Source organism: Tachypleus tridentatus, chromosome 8 (assembly GCF_004210375.1).
Source record: "Tachypleus tridentatus isolate NWPU-2018 chromosome 8, ASM421037v1, whole genome shotgun sequence".
NCBI classification, from domain to species: Eukaryota; Metazoa; Arthropoda; class Merostomata; order Xiphosura; family Limulidae; genus Tachypleus; species Tachypleus tridentatus.
Window position 1 is genome coordinate 31,705,043 of NC_134832.1, and position 17,309 is coordinate 31,722,351.

The window sequence follows — 17,309 nt, forward strand, 5'->3', positions numbered from 1 at the left end:
AAAGCTACTCGAGGGCTATCTGTGCTAGCCGTCCCTAAGGGCTATCTGTGCTAGCCGTCCCTAATTTAGCAGTGTAAGACTAGAGGGATTATAACGCCCCGACGGCTGAAAGGGCGAGCATGTTTGGCGCGACCGGGATGCGAACCCGTGACCCTCAGATTACGAGTCGCACGCTTGGCCATGCCGGGCCACAAGGTGGTTAATAAAACCATCATACAATTTTTAACGTTTGTTGTTGCATTAAAAAAAAAAGCAGTGTTTACCTAACGTATGCATAATAGTCATTCTATCAAATCTAAACTTGTCTTAATGTGACAGTAAGTCACAACCTTCCTTGGTAAAAGCGTAGCCTAAGAGTTGGCGGTGGGTGGTGTTGACTAACTAGCTTCATTCTAGTCTATCACATATAGATTACTGATAGATGGTGCAGATAATTCTGGAATAATTTTTAAAAATCTAATAACTGTTTGTTGTTGTTGTGTTTTATTTTAATAGCTTACCTTAATGATTCCAATACTAATATGTATATGATATATTGATCGAATAAATCTTATCTTTACTTTAGGTGACTTTTAGAGACATAAAGTTGAAAAACTAGTTCCCTTCTATGAAAATTTATACAAACAAAAGTGGGTAATTTCATTTTTCAGCCTTGTAAAAAGATTTGGAGTGGTTCTTAGCGAGCGAATGTTCTGTAGTCGTTAAGAGTAATGGGCTTTTCATATTCTAATCAAACGCGCCACTTAATTAAACTTCCCTTGGAAAATACACCTTTAACAACACAATCATTTACACCCCAGCATAACTGGTGCAGATAACAGGCAAAGTATGATAGACAAGTGCAGTCTAATTTTGTTTACGTAAGATAATAATTACTGTAATAATGTTTACCTTCTGTAAGTTGGTGATCAAGCCAACACATACATTTGTTATCTGAGGCTTAAAGATAAATATTGAAGTAAACTTATGTTAATATTGTTAAACAGAGTTTTGAACAAACTTTAAGTTTCTTTGTTTGTAGTTGTGTTTGGTTTGTTTTGAATTTCGAGCAAAGCTACACGAGGGCTATCTGCGCTAGCCGTCCCTAATTTAGTAATATAAAGCTAGAGGGAAGGTAGCTAGTTATCATCACTCACCGCCAACTCTTGGGTTACTCTTTCACCAACGAATAGTGGGATTGACCGAGGGTTACGGGTTGAAATCCCCGTCACACCAAACATGCTCGCCCTTTCAACCATAAGAGCGCTATAAGTTATTACTAGTTGCTTTTCATCTAGTCTTACACTGCTAAATTAGGGATGGCTAGCGCAGATAGCCCTCGTGTAGCTTTGCGCGAAATTCAAAACAAACTGTGTCTGTGAGGTCCGTTTCACTTGTCCTCACCAAGTCAGTAACTTAGTGGCCAACCCTACCACTGTTACGGGAAATACATTGAACTTTCTCGTTTTCTTCACAGTTTTTATAAAATATCATGTGTTTAACATTCATGAAATACAATTACGTTTTACACAAGCAACTAAAGAAAGAATAAAAGTACCATGGTCACTTACTTCAACTTATATTTGATCTCTGTATATCTAACAATATTTTGAAAATGGTTCGAAACTATATTTGCTTTAGCTAATCATTAATTTTAAAATAATTATAACTGCATTGAAATTTATCAGCACTTATCCCATGAAATTATAATAATTGTGGAACAATTCATTTCTGAACAGTTTATATGATCACATGATTATGAACACCAATGGTTCACAAGCATCAATTATAACACCAAACTGAAAAAAAAAAGATATATATAATATTACTTTTAAAGAAACTTCCTAATTTATTCATTATTGATTAAAAAATGAATTGTCGAATAAATGTCCACTTGTAGTTTTTATTCCAGGGATTTTGACATCAAAGCTACTTGAACTGCAGAAGAACAACCATATAAGTCACAACGACACCTAGAAACTGGAATGAGAAATTCATCTTGCTTTAGATGACATTGATGATTTGATCAACAAAAATAAATAATATTTTTGTTTCAATGGTGCTTGGATTTTCGGGTAGATTATGATCACTAGTTAACAAAATATTCGCACAAAGGTAAATTATTTTTTGAACCAAAAACTGAAGTTTCATTTGCAGACTACTGGGTGTGTGAAATATTTTATTCGGTAAATGCAAATTATATATACCTGTCTAAAACGAAAACCAATAAGGTAAGAATTATTCTAATATCTTTCTTTCTTTTTCTACAAAACATGGATTATTGGATCTTATATAATTATTATGTTGAAGTACTAAAGAATTCTTTAATTTAAATTATAATAACTGTTTCCTGATTTGTGAATTAATTTAGTACGTTCAATGTACGTATTTTTTAAATTTAAATGCAAATATTTGATGGTTAACACAAATTTTTATTATTTACTTCTTTTTACGAAAAGAATAAAAGAGATCCTTCGATAACCGCAGCTGTGATTAAATATGAAATTGGTCAAGAGATGAAACTACAAACTAAACGTTTGTACTTGAAAAAAAAAAAACAAACTCGGAGCCATTCTATGAGCCGTTATGCCGCGGCTAAAAACACAAATTTAAGGATACAAGTTAAATTAAATTAAGCTTATATATTTAGTATAACCATAAAAACACACTTTCATAAATTTCTATATTCAGTATTTATAACGCTAGAATTCGGGGCTTAGACTAGAAAACAACAAACTTACCGTAGCTACAAAAGGTCGGTTTATATTGAAAAATCCACAACCGCCAAAGCTGTAGGACTGACAAGATATCTGTTGTATAAGTCGTTTCACCTGAAAAAAGGAAGCTTATAATTTAAAAACGATCATATTTAATCTTCCTTATTAAATTTGAATCTGAAAATAAATATCTAATTACCTATAATAACAATATTCAACACTACTGCATTTTAAAATCAAACATTATTTTAGAATATTTTTATCATTTATTATAATGTCTACATCTACATGCAACACCAGAGTACATGTGGTATTGTTACGTCTTAAGCTATTGTCAACATTGTGTTTAAAATTTTTTGTTACTACTGTTTCCAAAGAAAATCTCCATACTTCAATAATTACAAATAATTATTTTATTACCAATTCACAGCTTTAAACAGAACATAGGTTCTCCATTAATACTGCAATATATTTTTAGGCCCTATCCTTACTAATTTATAGGATTATCTGTGCATATCTGTCCCTAATTTTGAAGTACTAAACTAGATAAAAAAGGCTTCTAGTCAACAAACCTTACCACCAACTCTTAATGTACTCTTATCTTATCAAATTTGGCCAATACTGATATAAACTTCAGAGACTATTCGTGAGGCTATAAGACATGAGCCATGAACCTTCAAATTATCAGTACAATCACGCAAATCCAACACTAAAATCAGGGGTTCAATTCCCCTCGGTGGACTCAACAGATAGGCCGATGTCGCTTTGCAATAAGAAAACACGCATACACACACACACACCACGCAAATCACGAGTCATCACACGACCTTTCTACTGAGAGTTTTAGATGTTCGATAAATAAAGTAATTATTTTACTCTATAGACACAGCAGGTCTCCATTATGCGTTGTGATACGTTTCTGAAAGGTAGATCGTACAACTGAAACAACCAACACAATCTGTACATGAATTACAAGGGTTTGCGTTCCCGAAGAATTTTAGTCCACTCTTGAATATTTTTATTAAAGGGTGTAACGTAGTTTGTTTTTAACCACAGTATACAAAAAGATCATGCGAACATAATATGTTTACATCATCCGCCATCTTGACAAAGCAACATTACTTTACTCACATATTGGTAGTACAGTACTGTACAGTAAATGGTGAACACTACGTCTGATAAAATAGTCCGGGTTTGATTGAAATAATAGGTTTGTCAATTGGTTGACGTTTCTTAGCGCAAATAAACTAGACTATCTGCACCGAATAACCGATAAAATTCGTAATGAAAAGTAAAATTTTATAAAATGGAAAAAATAAATCGATTTAAAAATTAAATACTGTGCAAAAAAAATGATAAAAGACCCGTAAAAAGGCCAGTGGCACTAAAATTTTAAAAACAGAATCAAGTTGGATAGTGTCCATTATCGCCAATTATAACTTCCAATGTTAGAACGAAACCCTTAGATTACAAGTGTCGAAAATGGTGCTATCGCCCAGAGTCGTAACGATGATAAAACATAGGCTATTGTGACTTAGAGTGTCACAAAAGCAACACATTGGTGGCTCAGTACGAGATAAAATAAAACAATGAGTTAAAAACTGTGACCAATGCGCAGCCTAGCGAGGACAAGTTCATACTTTCAATCCCTATTGAAACGAGATAGCCTAAAAGTAACAGAAGGTTTAAGTTGATTCCATGTTCTTAACTGTATGTAGTGTACAGTCGGTAACACCAAGTATCATTCCATGTTCTTAACTGTATGCAGTGTACAGTGAATCACACTAAGTGTCATTCCATGCTCCTAACTGTATGTAGTGTACAGTTGGTAACACCTAGTACTGATTTCATGCTCTTAACGGTATATATTGTACACTCATAACACCAGGTATTGATTGCTGTTCTTAACGGTATGTTCATCCCAAGTAAACTATCCACTGACGCACGGCCAGTTGCAGATTGTAGAACTGTAGTTCATATATGGGATAGACTCAGCCAGGGCAAAAGAAATGGCATACAACTTGGCAGTGAACACGAATTCTGGGGATCTTGTAAGTAACCATCAAGCAACAACGAATCATGGCAGAGCCCACAGAGTCACCTGATTATTAACAATCAGAATAAACTGGAACAGAAAAATGCTTCAAAAGGTGTTCAGCAATAATTCCGTTTGAGAGTATCCGCCTTCGGGAGACGACTCAAAAAAAGGTCATATCTGGGGTTGGTTGGTTTGGTGTTTTATGGCACAAAGCAGCTAGGCTATCTGCGCAAAATATCCGGTAAAAAGTTAATATTAAAGTATATTTAGTAAAATTCATAAAAGAAAATTAAGGTAAAACAAATCAAAGTTTAAAAAACATAAAACCAATGTTTACATCTAGTCTACAACGTTAAAAAAACTACAGTAATACAAGTTGTTGTTGTTTTGAATTAAGCACAAAGCTACACAATATGCTATCTGTGCTATGCCCACCAAGGGTATCGAAACCCGGTTTTAGCGTTGTAAGTCCGCAGACATACCGCTGAGCCACTGGGAGGCGTAATACCAGTTGTAAAAGACTTTCTGTAGCATCATTGTAATTATCATAACTCGACAGGAAAACTAACATATAAGTTCAGAAACCACCTTCAGTCACCTGAAGTTGGTCTTTTCAGTCCTAGTTTCGAGTTATTTAACGTTACGGCCATTTACTAATTTCAAATTAAACTAGATGGACTTTGATTCTTAAAAGGAGATCACATTGTAAAAGGTCTAATATATAAATTAAAAACTAAAATAGCATTAAAAAGATTAATGGCCTTTAACAAACTAAAAACATTTCCAAGGTGGACAGTGTCACCATTACCAATAACACTGTCTAACGTTATGGATAAACCATGTGACAGAACATGTTTAAAATGGTGCCGTCGTTGAGTCATAAAGACGGCAAGAAGTGAAAGGTGGCTTATTGTGACCTGAGTATTGCACAGACAACACATTGATGCATCAGTCCCAGATAAATGAAAACGATGAGTTAAAAAAACTTTGACAATTTCCTCCTTCCGATCCTTATGGAAGCAAGATGACCAAAGTTCAATAGAGGGTTTTATTTGGAAAAGCTTATTTTCACGTTGCTCACTCCAAGTCGGCTGCCAGCTGGCATGGAGCCAAGCCTTGAATACAGAACCATAGTTCATGTATGTAACAGGCACAGCGATGATAGCGCCAGAGCAGACAGACTTAGCTGCGGTGTCAGCGAGTTCGTTCCCGCGAATACCAATGTGGCCCGGTATCCAGAAAAACTTGATAGAAGTAGATGTTAAAAGGAAATGGGCCAGTCGGGTTTGAATATCGGCGAGAACAGTGTGTGAACTATTGTGAAGCGATTCCAGGACCAGTAGAGAACTAAGCCAGTCAGTATAAATAGTGCAGTTTGAGTACTGCTAAGCTTCTATGTGATCCAGAGCAAGAGAAATGGTGTACAGTTCAACAGTAAACACAGAAGCTGTAGAGGGGATTCTGTGCATAACCACCAAACCACAACAAACCATAGCAGAGCCCACACAGTCACCTGATTTCGAACCATCTGTATAAATAGGAATGGAAGGATGGTTCGAAAGATGTTCAGCAAATAGCAGACAGTATTTCCAATCGGGAGTGTCTACTTTTCTCAGATGACTTAAAGATAGGTCACATTTGGTGGCTGTAAAAAGCCATGGTGGGATGGGCTGACCAGTGGATACAACAATATTATCCAAGGACAGACTCAATTCATGCAACTGTACCTGAATATGAAGGCCAAAAGAAACAATGGCAGATCGTCTGTTCTGAAAAAAATATGGCCCATCGAGGAAGGAGAAACATAACCTCAGGTGGGATGCTTTAACAAGGAACGAATTTTCAAAGCATATAGTAAAGACAGTTACAAATGGCGGAGGTGCAAGGAAGGTTCATGAGACTCTATGTATAAGATCTGAACTGGAGAAGTGCAGAAAGCCCCAGTGCAAAGCCGAAGTCGTTGATGATGAATGGGGTCCAGCATTTTAAGACCGAGGTCCTGGCAGAGTCATAGACGAGTGATCCATAGTGGAGTTTCGATCGAATAAAAGCACGATATATCTTTAGCATAGAACATAGATCCACTCCCCAAGTGATGGAAGAGAGGACACGGAGGATGTTCAGTGCTTTTGTACATTTGACCTGTAGCTTCTTGATGTGTGGTATAAAGGTCAGCTTATGGTCAATGATAAGCCCCAAGAACTTTGTCTCAGGGACCACAGGCGGCACAACGGTTTTAAAGAGAGAGAAGTTAAAGTCATTTACTGTGGTCCACTACGGTAAACGATTGATGGGGGTCTGTAGCTGCCGCGCAGTATACCTCATGTTCGATGATTGGCATGAGACGTGAAAGTTGTTGACATAGAGCCAGTTTGCAACAGTAAGAGGGAGTCGTTCAGTGATGGCATTAATCTTTGCATTAAAAAATGTGACACTCAAAACACAGCCCTGTGGAACTCCATGTTCCTGTAGAAAGGAACAGGAAAGTGCCGAACCCACACAAACTTGGAATCTCCCGTCCATTAAATTATTTAAATAAAAATGGACAAATTGCCACATAACCCATATATATGGAAGTCTCGCAAAATGTCATACCTCCATGTTGTATCATAAGCCTTCTCAATGTCAAGGAATATTGATACAAGATGTTTGTTGTCGCTTGAAAAAGGCTTCTCTGATTGATGTTTCAAGTTGAATCAGGTGGTTGACGGGGGAGCGCTGTCGTCAGAACCCATACTGGGTGGGCGAGAGGAGGTTGTTTAATTCAAGGAACCAAAAAAAAGGAGCGTTAACCATTCTCTCTGAGGTCTTACAGAGACAGCTCGTCAAAGCAATTGGATGGTAGTTTGAAGGAATCTTGGTTTTCTTCCCAGGCTTAAAGAAAGGTAGAACAATAGCCTGGCACCAGGCATCAGGAAAAAACATTCTCCTGCTAGATATGGCTTAAAACAATCAGAAGAATAGCAAGAGAAGCAGAAGATAGATGATGCAGGATTTCCTAATGTACATCATCAGGTTCAGCCAATGTACTGCCAGACCAATGAAGGTCCAGTTTGAGTTCCACCAGTGTAAAAGGACGATTATGGTCATAAAGACAATCAGCTCGAAAGGAAAGAGGTGATTGCTCTTGCTCGAGTCTTGATGGCTAAGAAGGTGGAGGAAAATCAGAAGTGCTAGATACCTAGAGTATCGGCGATGCTCCGAGTATCAGCTACTTCCTGGCCATCAGAGAGCAAGATCGAGAGGGGGCAGAATTATATTGTCAACTGATCTCTTGAATCTTGTCCCATATGACTTTGAAACTGGTGGTAGAAGATATGCTGGTTGTGAATTTGATCCAAGATTCCTCCTGGCTTTGACATTTTATCCACTGAGTATGTGCACGAGCCTGCTAAAAAGCAATGCAGTGCGAGAGTGTGGGTTACCTACGAAAAGTATCCTACGCCCGTTTTTGAAACTTCCGTGCCATATGGCAGGCAGTATTCCACCAAGGACGAGAATTTCGTGGAAAACGTGTCGAGATTTTAGGAATACATTGAGCAGCTGCTTGTATAATACAGTCAGTTACTACTGCCACACAGTCGTCTATTGATGGCTTACAGGCGATAGCAGGATCAAGTTCTGCAAGAGCAGTGAAAAAAGACCCATTTGCCTGATCCAGCTTCCACTGGGGCACGCGGGTCGGGTGGCATCGACCATGGCCAATCTCTCTCAAAATTTAAGAAAAATGATCACTGCCTCATGCATTATTGTCAACCCTCCATGAAAAATAGGAGAATAGTGAAGGAGAGCAAATTGAGAGATCAATAGCTGTAAAGGACTGACTAAGTGCGTGAAAATAAGTAGAAGAGCCAGTATTGAAAAGAAAAAGGTTGTAATCAGAGAGCATATGCTCTACGAAGCGACCCCTCCTATCAATATCAGCACTTCCCCAATGTCCATTAAAGCCCCCCAGGATTAAAATGGGAGACGGCAACTGTTCAATGAGTGCATCAAGGTCTAATTGATTATAGGTCTCTCAAGGGGACAGGTAGAGAGAACAAATAGTGATGGTACGACCCAAGGAAACATGGATGGCTGCGGCCTCCAAGGATATGTTGAGTGGCAAAGACAGGGTGGGCACATGCTGATCAACCAACAGTGCCACCCCTCCATGCAATCGTTCATCACACAGACTGTCATTTTTGTACAAAGAAAACCGCCGGAAGGTGAATGATTTGGCAGGTTTCAGAAATGTTTCCTATAAGGAAAGACATACAGAATGGTTGGAAGTAATCAGTGTTTTGATGTCGTCCAGATTAGAATGTAAACCTCGACAGTTCCATTGTATCAAGGTGGCCATTTTTATTTATGTGTACGCAAATTGGGTGGAGAACTCTTTTGTTTACGACCACGACTTTTTTCTTTAATGTCTTTATTCGAGGAAGGTTTGTCGACTTCTATGGATCTTGCTCTGAGTTGATTGGGCAGGACTTTGCTGTTGGAAAAGGATTCCAGTTACTGAGGACGTGAACGAATGATCGTTTTGCATCTTGGAGTAGGAGAAGATGTACCCGAGAAAATGCCTGTACCCAGAACCAAAGGAAATGGGTCTTGGAACTTGCTGAAATTTACGTTAAGGACAGAAATGGGTGTTGAAGTTGATTCATCAACTTTTTTAACCATGGAGGTCAAAAGCCTTTTCATTTAGTTTGAGAACGATTCTTTTGGAGGCACAGAGAGATCTGTCTGCATTCCTATTATAGTAGTTGAACGAAGTGCAGCAGCATAATCTAAGATGAAGTGGTGGACAGCAACTTTCGAGCCACAGGGTGAGTAATGTTTTGAATCATTTTCAAACGATGAACCTCTTTTTCTTCCAGCCATTTAGGGCAAGAACGAAATTAGGACGGGTGAAAGCCATTGCAATTGACGCAATGAAGATCCACTTCCCACTCTTAGGCATCGTGGTCCTTGCCACCACAATGAGCACACGTCAGGGAATCACGTCATGATGTCTTCGAGTGACTGAACCACTGACACTTAAAACATCTAAGAGGGTTTGGAATGTATGGCCATACCCAGTAATTAAGATAACCTGCCTTAATGGTGGCAGGTGAACGTGGTGATATAAATTTCAGAATGAGAACACTGCTCGGCATCGTAATCCCATCTTTGCACTTCTCACTGCAGAAACTCCTTCGGTGGAGAAACCAGTGAGAATCTCCGACTCGGAGATGTTCCTCAATTTCTTCTCATACAATAATTCCTCGTGATGAATTCAAAGTAGAATGAGGTGTAACCTCAATATGTATGTACCCAATCGCCTTTGAATGCAAGAGGAGTTCACTGTGTTGAGATGTGGATGTTTCCACCAATATGTCACCAAATCGAAGCTTTTTACTGACTTTGAAGCACCAGCAAGGATCTCTAGTCCTTTCTGAATGAAAAAGGAGACATTTGACCTAAAGGTTTGTCTGAAAGGGAACTTAGTGTAAGAAAATGAGGCACAACAGATGTTATAAATGTTGAAGATTGCTGCTCAGAATCTTCAAGACGTTGTCGTTGACCTATAGACTGTTTTTTCACTATTTAATTTTTGGAGGATCCATAGAAAAGGAATATTTCAGTGCTCACTGACCCCACTCACCATGGAGCCCTACGGGATGATGCACTATAATGCCAAACAAGGGCATCGCAGCAACGCCAGGGTTTCATGAGCACTATACACAAACGTCAGCATCAGATACAATGCCCACAACACCTGTTGAAAACGTCTAACACTGGTACTTGGTAGACCTTAGCCCAAGTGGACCAGCTGATTGACCCAAGGGGCCACCCCAAGACCGCCCGTCTACAGGAAATAAAGGCCAAAATGGTGTGTTAGGATTGGACCCCTCAACCACCAGGATCCTTTCCTCCCCTTCACAGGTCACCAAGCACAGCAAACACGTGGGTGCATGTTCAGATCCCAGAGGAGGTAACCTGAAAGAACAGAACCTTCCCTGGAAGGTCCCCTCACCACATACAATAATCTTCACCGAGGGGAACATCTGAGAATGAAAAACAATGGTGGAATGGGCTAACCATTTGGAACAGTAACGTCATCCAGTACCAGATCAAATTCAACCAATCATGCTTAGACACGAAGACCAAAGGTATGAATGGCAAATGGCCTATTTCAAAGGCCATAACCCACCGAGAGGTGGGATGCTGTGTTAAAGATTGAAATTTGGTTGCATACTGCAGAGAAAATTGCAAATAACAGATGTGAAAATGGGGTTCATGGAACTTAGTGTACAAACTCTGGACTGGAGAAGTGTTGAAAGTCCCTGCACAAAGGTGAAGCCCCAGATGGTGAATGGGGTCCAGCATCTTCAAAGCTGAGGTCCTAGTAGAACCATAGTTCAGTGTTTATTGAATTAGAGTACAATAGATTTTGAGCATAGAATATTGATATTTTCCCAAGAGGTGGAAGAGAGGACATGGAAGATCTGGAGTGCTCTTGTGTACTTAATACGCTGCTGCTTTATATGAAAAACGAAAGTAAGCTTACAGTCACAGCTAAGCCTCAAGAACTTTACCTAAGAGACCACAGGAAGAAGAACATAACCTTGAGCTCAGATTAGGGTGAAGGCCTGTTGATGACAAAAGTGAATGCGAATGGTTTTGGAGAAAGAAAAGGTAAAACTGATTGGTGTGGTCCACTTCAAGAAACCATTGAGGGCAGTCTGAAGCTACTTTATAAATTTCATGTTCGATGACCTATATAAAATGTGGAAGTCGTTGACATAGAAGCCATGTGCAACAGTAGGAGGAAGTTGTCGAGTAATAGCAATGATTTTTTCACACTAAAAAGCGCGACACTCAAGTCACTGCTCTGAAGAATTCTAAGTTCCTTTGTGAAAACAGTAAAGGGTCGAACCCACACGGACTTGGAACCGTTGATCAGTTAGATGGGAAAGGGGAGGTTATTTGATTCAAGGAACCGAATAAGATGAGCATTAACCATCAACTCCAAGATATTACAGAGACATCTAGTCAAAGGAATTTGTGGATCATTACAAGGCTTAGAAAAAGAACAAGGAAAACATTCGCCTGCCAGACCCGGTTAAAGACAACTAGAAGAAGAGAAGCAGAAAATAGCAGGATACGCATCTCGTATTGAAAGTCATCAGGTACAATTAATATACTGCCAGACTGATGAAGAGTAAGCATGTTTCACCAGTGTAAAGGGCCGATTATAATAATAAAGACAATCGGCTCAAAAGGAGAAAGGTTATTGCTCTGCTTGAGATTTGATAGCCAAGAAAGTAGGGGAGGAAGCAGAATTGCTGGAAAGATGTGGAAAGCTATCGCCAAGAGTGTCAGCAAAGCTCTGTACACCAGTAACTTCCTGGCCATTGAAGAGCACGATGAAAAAGGGGATGGAAGCATACCTCCCACTGACATTCCTAATCTTGAACCCTATGACTTTGGAAGTGGTGGTAGAAAAGATGCTAGTTATAAACTTAATCCGAAATTCCTTCTGACCTGCTGAGCATTGGCAAAGACTCATTGAAAAACACTATAATTTGAAAGAGTGGAATATGTGCAGAAAGGTATATCGGGCTCATTTTTGAGCCTTCTGTGTCTGTTGGCTGGTTGGAGACTATTGTAGATGAGGATTATATGGGAAGCGTGTAAAGAGTTTAGGTATGGAATGAATAGCTGCTTGAACAATGCAGTTAGTTACTGGCTACATGCAGTACTTAATAGTTGATAGAAGAACAACAGTAAGATCGAGTCCCAAGAGAGATGTGACAAAGAGCTAGTCAGCCTGATCCAACTTCTACCATGATACTCGAATCAGGTGCCAGCGACCATGGCTAATCTCTCTCAAAACTATAGGGAAATGATCATGCCCCATGGGTTATAGTGAACTCTCCAAGAAAAACGAGAAAATGTGAAGAGATACATACAGATAGATCATTAAACAGTGAAACATTGGCTAGGTGCACTGAAATATATAAAAGAACTGGCATCAATATTAGCAGAGCCACCCAAGATGAAAAAGGAAGATGCTAACTGTTCTACGAAAGCATCACAGACTGATCATACGTCTCTCCAAGAGACAGGTAAAGAGAACTAACAGTGTCGGTACAACCCAATAACATATGGATAGCTATAAACTCCAAAGAGTGTCACAAACGAAGTGTACACGTGCTAATCAACCAGCAATACCATTCCACAATTAACTCATCCATCATAAAACCTGTCGTTCTGATATAAATAAAACTGCTAAAAGGTAATAGTATCAGCAGATTTTAGGAAAGTTTCCAGGAAGGAGAGACACACATTATGACAGAAATCAACCAAGGCCTTAATATCACCTAAATTAGAGAAAGCCTTGACTGTTCCACTGTATCAAAGTGGTAATTATTTATTAGGTGAAGAAGATATCGACGGAGAACCGTTCTTTTTACAACAAAGCCGTTTTTCTTTACTAGAAGAAAGTCTGTCGACCTCCATGGATCCCGCCCTGGGTCAAGTGAGCAGATCTCCATCAGATGAATTAAATTCTAGTGACTGTGGCCGTGAACGAATAAACAATCTGAATCTCGAGGCTACAGAAGATGGACCCACGAAATCAGCTGAAGCCTTGGCTGAAGGAAATGGACCTGGTCCATTGCTGGAAGTAACAGTGAGGTTAGAGATAAGAGTAGATATTGAGTTGTCAACTTGTTTAACCAGAAGAGTAAAATATTATTCACGTGGTGTGAAAAATACTCTGACAGGGGCACAAAAAGATCTGTCTGCACACCCACTATAGCACTGGAGCACAGTACAGTGGCATATGTTCAAGATGTAGCAGGGGACAATAACTTTCGAGCCTCAGACTTCGAAATGCTTTTGAAAGTTTTCAAGTGTTGTACCTCTTTCTCCTCTACCTACGTAAGAACGAAAATAAAATGGATGGGAACCATTACAACTAACATAATGAGAAGCTAGTTAACACCCGTAAGTATCCTGGTCTTTGCCAACATCAATGAACACTCATCACAGAAACACAAGGTGCCTTTGAATGACAAACCGTTGATGATTAAAACATCAGAAAGGTTTAGAAATACATGGCCTTACTTTGCAATTTAACTTGCCTTGACAGAAGCAGACAGACGTGGAGACGTAAACGTCAAAATAAGAGCATTGGTAGGCAGCATAATTCCACCTTTACAAGTAAAGATAAATCACACTGCAGAAACTCCTTGACAAAAGAAACCAGCGAAGATCTCTGACTCATGGATGTTTGTTCAAATCCGTCTCCACAGTAACTCCACAAGAGGAATTCAAAGTAGCACGGAGAGTACATCCCCATGGCCTGTGAATTCAGAAGGAGTTTGGCGTATGTTGGTATAGATATTTCCCAACATATTCCCAGAACGTAGCTTCTTGTACTTTAGAGAGCCGTCCAGCCCCTCTACTAATCCGATATAATAAAAAAGGAAACATTTATTCTAAAGGTTTTTCTGACAAGTAATGCAAAATACAAAATGAGGAACAGGATCAAGATGAGTTAGAGATTTGCTGGTCAAAATCTTCAAGACATGGGCTTCATCAACGAGCTGTGTTTTAACTATTGAGAGAGAATTATTTAATATTTAGTGACCCTACTCACCATGGAGTCTTATGAACAGATGCACCACAATGCCAAACAAGGACATAGCGGTAACGTCAGGGTTTCGTGAGCACCAACCAGCATCAGATACTTTATCCATAATGCCAGTTGAGAACGCCCAACACTGGTGCTCAGTTCACCCTACCCCTAGGACCAGTCTATTGACTCTGGGGGCCACTTAAAGACTACCATCTATAGGAATTCAAAGCCAAAATTGTGTGTTGCAGTGTCCCAGACATCACTCAACCACCAAGATCCTCTCCTTCATAATTCGCTACGTACGGCAAACATGTGGGTAGATGTTCAGATCCCGGATAAGATGGGAGGTCCATTACAACATGTACAAGTATCCACCTCGAGAGGTTGAATTGACAGACCACAAGTTATCTTATCTGTGGGAACGAAGCTTGTAACAAGAATTGAAAGCTAACAAAGGTATGCTTTGTCAGAGCAATGACAATACTATAATGAGTAATATATGTTAAATTTCATACTTATTCGAAGAGTGGCAAATAAATTAAAAAAGAGAGGATGCCTAGAGGAAAAAAAGGTCACATTTCTCCTTCTAGGGGAATATCTGTTTTGTTTTAATATTTGTTTATAACATTAAGAGATTAAAACCTATATATTACTAAAATGAGTTAGTAGCTACGATTTTATGCTATACTAATTGGTATAAGATAAAAAAAGTTTAATGAAATTTAGAACACAACTCACTAAACTCTTTGTGGCATGCGCGATAAAGGATAGAGGGTTAACACTTTAGTAATGAAACAATGTTGCCTTGTTTCAAAAATAATGTTAGTAATTAGTGATAATTACACATGGAAATGTAGTCGACGACGTTGTAACGCTCTAGTAACGAAACAAAGCATAATGATGGAATGCATTAATTCATATTGGGAGTTCGTGAAAGGCTTCATAAGCATTATACTGGTGAAACTTTTGTAGTTCTTCACTTTGCTTAAAGGAAAGTAATTAATGTCAATCAGTAGTTAACAGCCTTTCAAATATTTTTCCTGCTGGGACAAAATATAGAAAAATTAGTAAAAAAAAAACGGATATCCTGAAAAAATAATACAGAGGAAGTTGTGTTGGTATATCTGGAATTTCTCGCAAAGCTACACGAAAACTATCTGCCATAACTGTTCCTAATTTAGAAGTGATAGACAAGAGGAAAGGCAGCCAGTCAGCACTACCCACCCCCAGCAAATAGTGATATTGATTGTCATTTTATAACGCCCCCACGGATGACAGGAATTCGAGCTCGCGAATGCGAGTCAAGCCCACAATCACCAGACCCAAATGGCATCGTAAATAATTACAGTTTCGTTGTTATCGACTCACGACATTTTAACAAGCTTAATGTCATAATTTACCGTGCATTTTGGATAAAATAAGAGTCCTCAGGGCCCAAAGTTAGCCTTGGATCTTGGAACAATTTGCTATAAAAAGTGTAACGGTGAAATTCTTCACAAGAGGTGGCGGGTAATATCTCCCGGATTAATTTCACCACTGTTAACAACGACTTTACCGCCAATATTTTACTACTAATTAAAGTTATTCTATGCTACACGTACCTCTTTATTTGATCGGTCCACTGAATGCAGAAGTGGAATAATGGCGTTTATCTGAAAGATAATAAATTAGTAAAAAATAGTAAAATTGAAAATGTTTAGAACATATTTTATCTTACACTTCGCCAGTTTATGTTATTGCAAAGTTTGTAAATTTTATTCATAAAATGTTTCCTTGAATTAAAATTTGTACAAAAATAATTTTCAATTAAAACTATTCTAAGTGATTGAACCTTGTGGTTAATTATATATCGAAGAAACACAAACAACGGACGCAAAATGTCTTTAATTAATTTTTTCTATCATAACTTTCAAACTTTGGATTGCAGTAACTGTGTTACAATAATAAATTTTGTCAATACTCTTTACTTGCAAGAATGTTCATAAGCAAATGAAAAAAAAAAAAATCAGGTTATGAGTAAAGAAAGAATATATTGTAGAATCTTACCTTTTCGGGAACACTACTGAGGATTAGCGACGATATTAGAAATCCCACAAGAACAAAGAAGGACGAAACAAGCATACACACTATAGTACCTGTCTGAAATCCTTGGTGTAATAAATTATTCACAGAAGAAATGACTAAGAAGAAATTGCAACTAAGCTCCACATATCTCAGATATATGAAAAAAATTATCGGGGAAGAAAATGTTTTGGTCTGCTCGACGATTTCGTAAACCCGATCATGGTATCTCCGAAATCTTTTCCATTGTTCTTCATCCCAATCCTGTATATCTGGACTGTTTAATGTCACAACTATCCCTTGGAACGTCCCAGACAGCTGTAATATTAAAGTAATTACAGACAAATGGACAGCAGTGCTGGTAATATGAGACATGAAAGCAGAAAAAAGAACAAACATCCCAAGGATCATGTTCGATCTTTCTCCCAGCATTCTTCCGAAGCTTAGCTTTTCAACGACATCAGAAAAAAATGCCTGAAAGTTTTCTACGCTAACGTCATTTATGGACAAACAGGTAACCCACCAGAAGATAAAAGAAGTGATTTGGATCAGAAAGAAACCTACTGTAATAGTCAAGATTTTAGCATGAGAAGAATTGTCCTTTCCTGGTTGTATCAAATCCGGGAAATTCTTCTCAAGATAACAGAAGCAAGTTAGAATTTTCCGAAGATATTCAAGTCTCAGAAGAAACAACAACCTACTTACAAGACATGATGAAGAATACCAGATGAGCTCGAAGTAAACAGAGGCTGACTGCAGTGAAATAAAAATGGACTCGTAACGTCCTACAGATAGGACAACAACAGCAAAATTAACAATACCAGTAAATACTGAATAGAATGCCAAAGCTTTCGAATATTGTGACTTCCTATAAAGAAATTCTATCAATCGAGTGTGTGTG

The 17,309-nt window shown here is 38.4% G+C and overlaps 1 long non-coding RNA gene across 1 annotated transcript; it reads right to left on the reverse strand.

Annotated features, from left to right (window-relative positions):
• Nucleotides 1-1,407: 1,407 nt before the first annotated feature.
• Nucleotides 1,408-16,879, reverse strand: LOC143224123 (uncharacterized). Its single transcript, XR_013013224.1, has 3 exons — nt 15,949-16,879; nt 2,721-2,810; nt 1,408-1,959 (listed from the first exon to the last, which is right to left on the reverse strand). It is a non-coding gene; the product is annotated as an uncharacterized LOC143224123 (long non-coding RNA).
• Nucleotides 16,880-17,309: the final 430 nt, after the last annotated feature.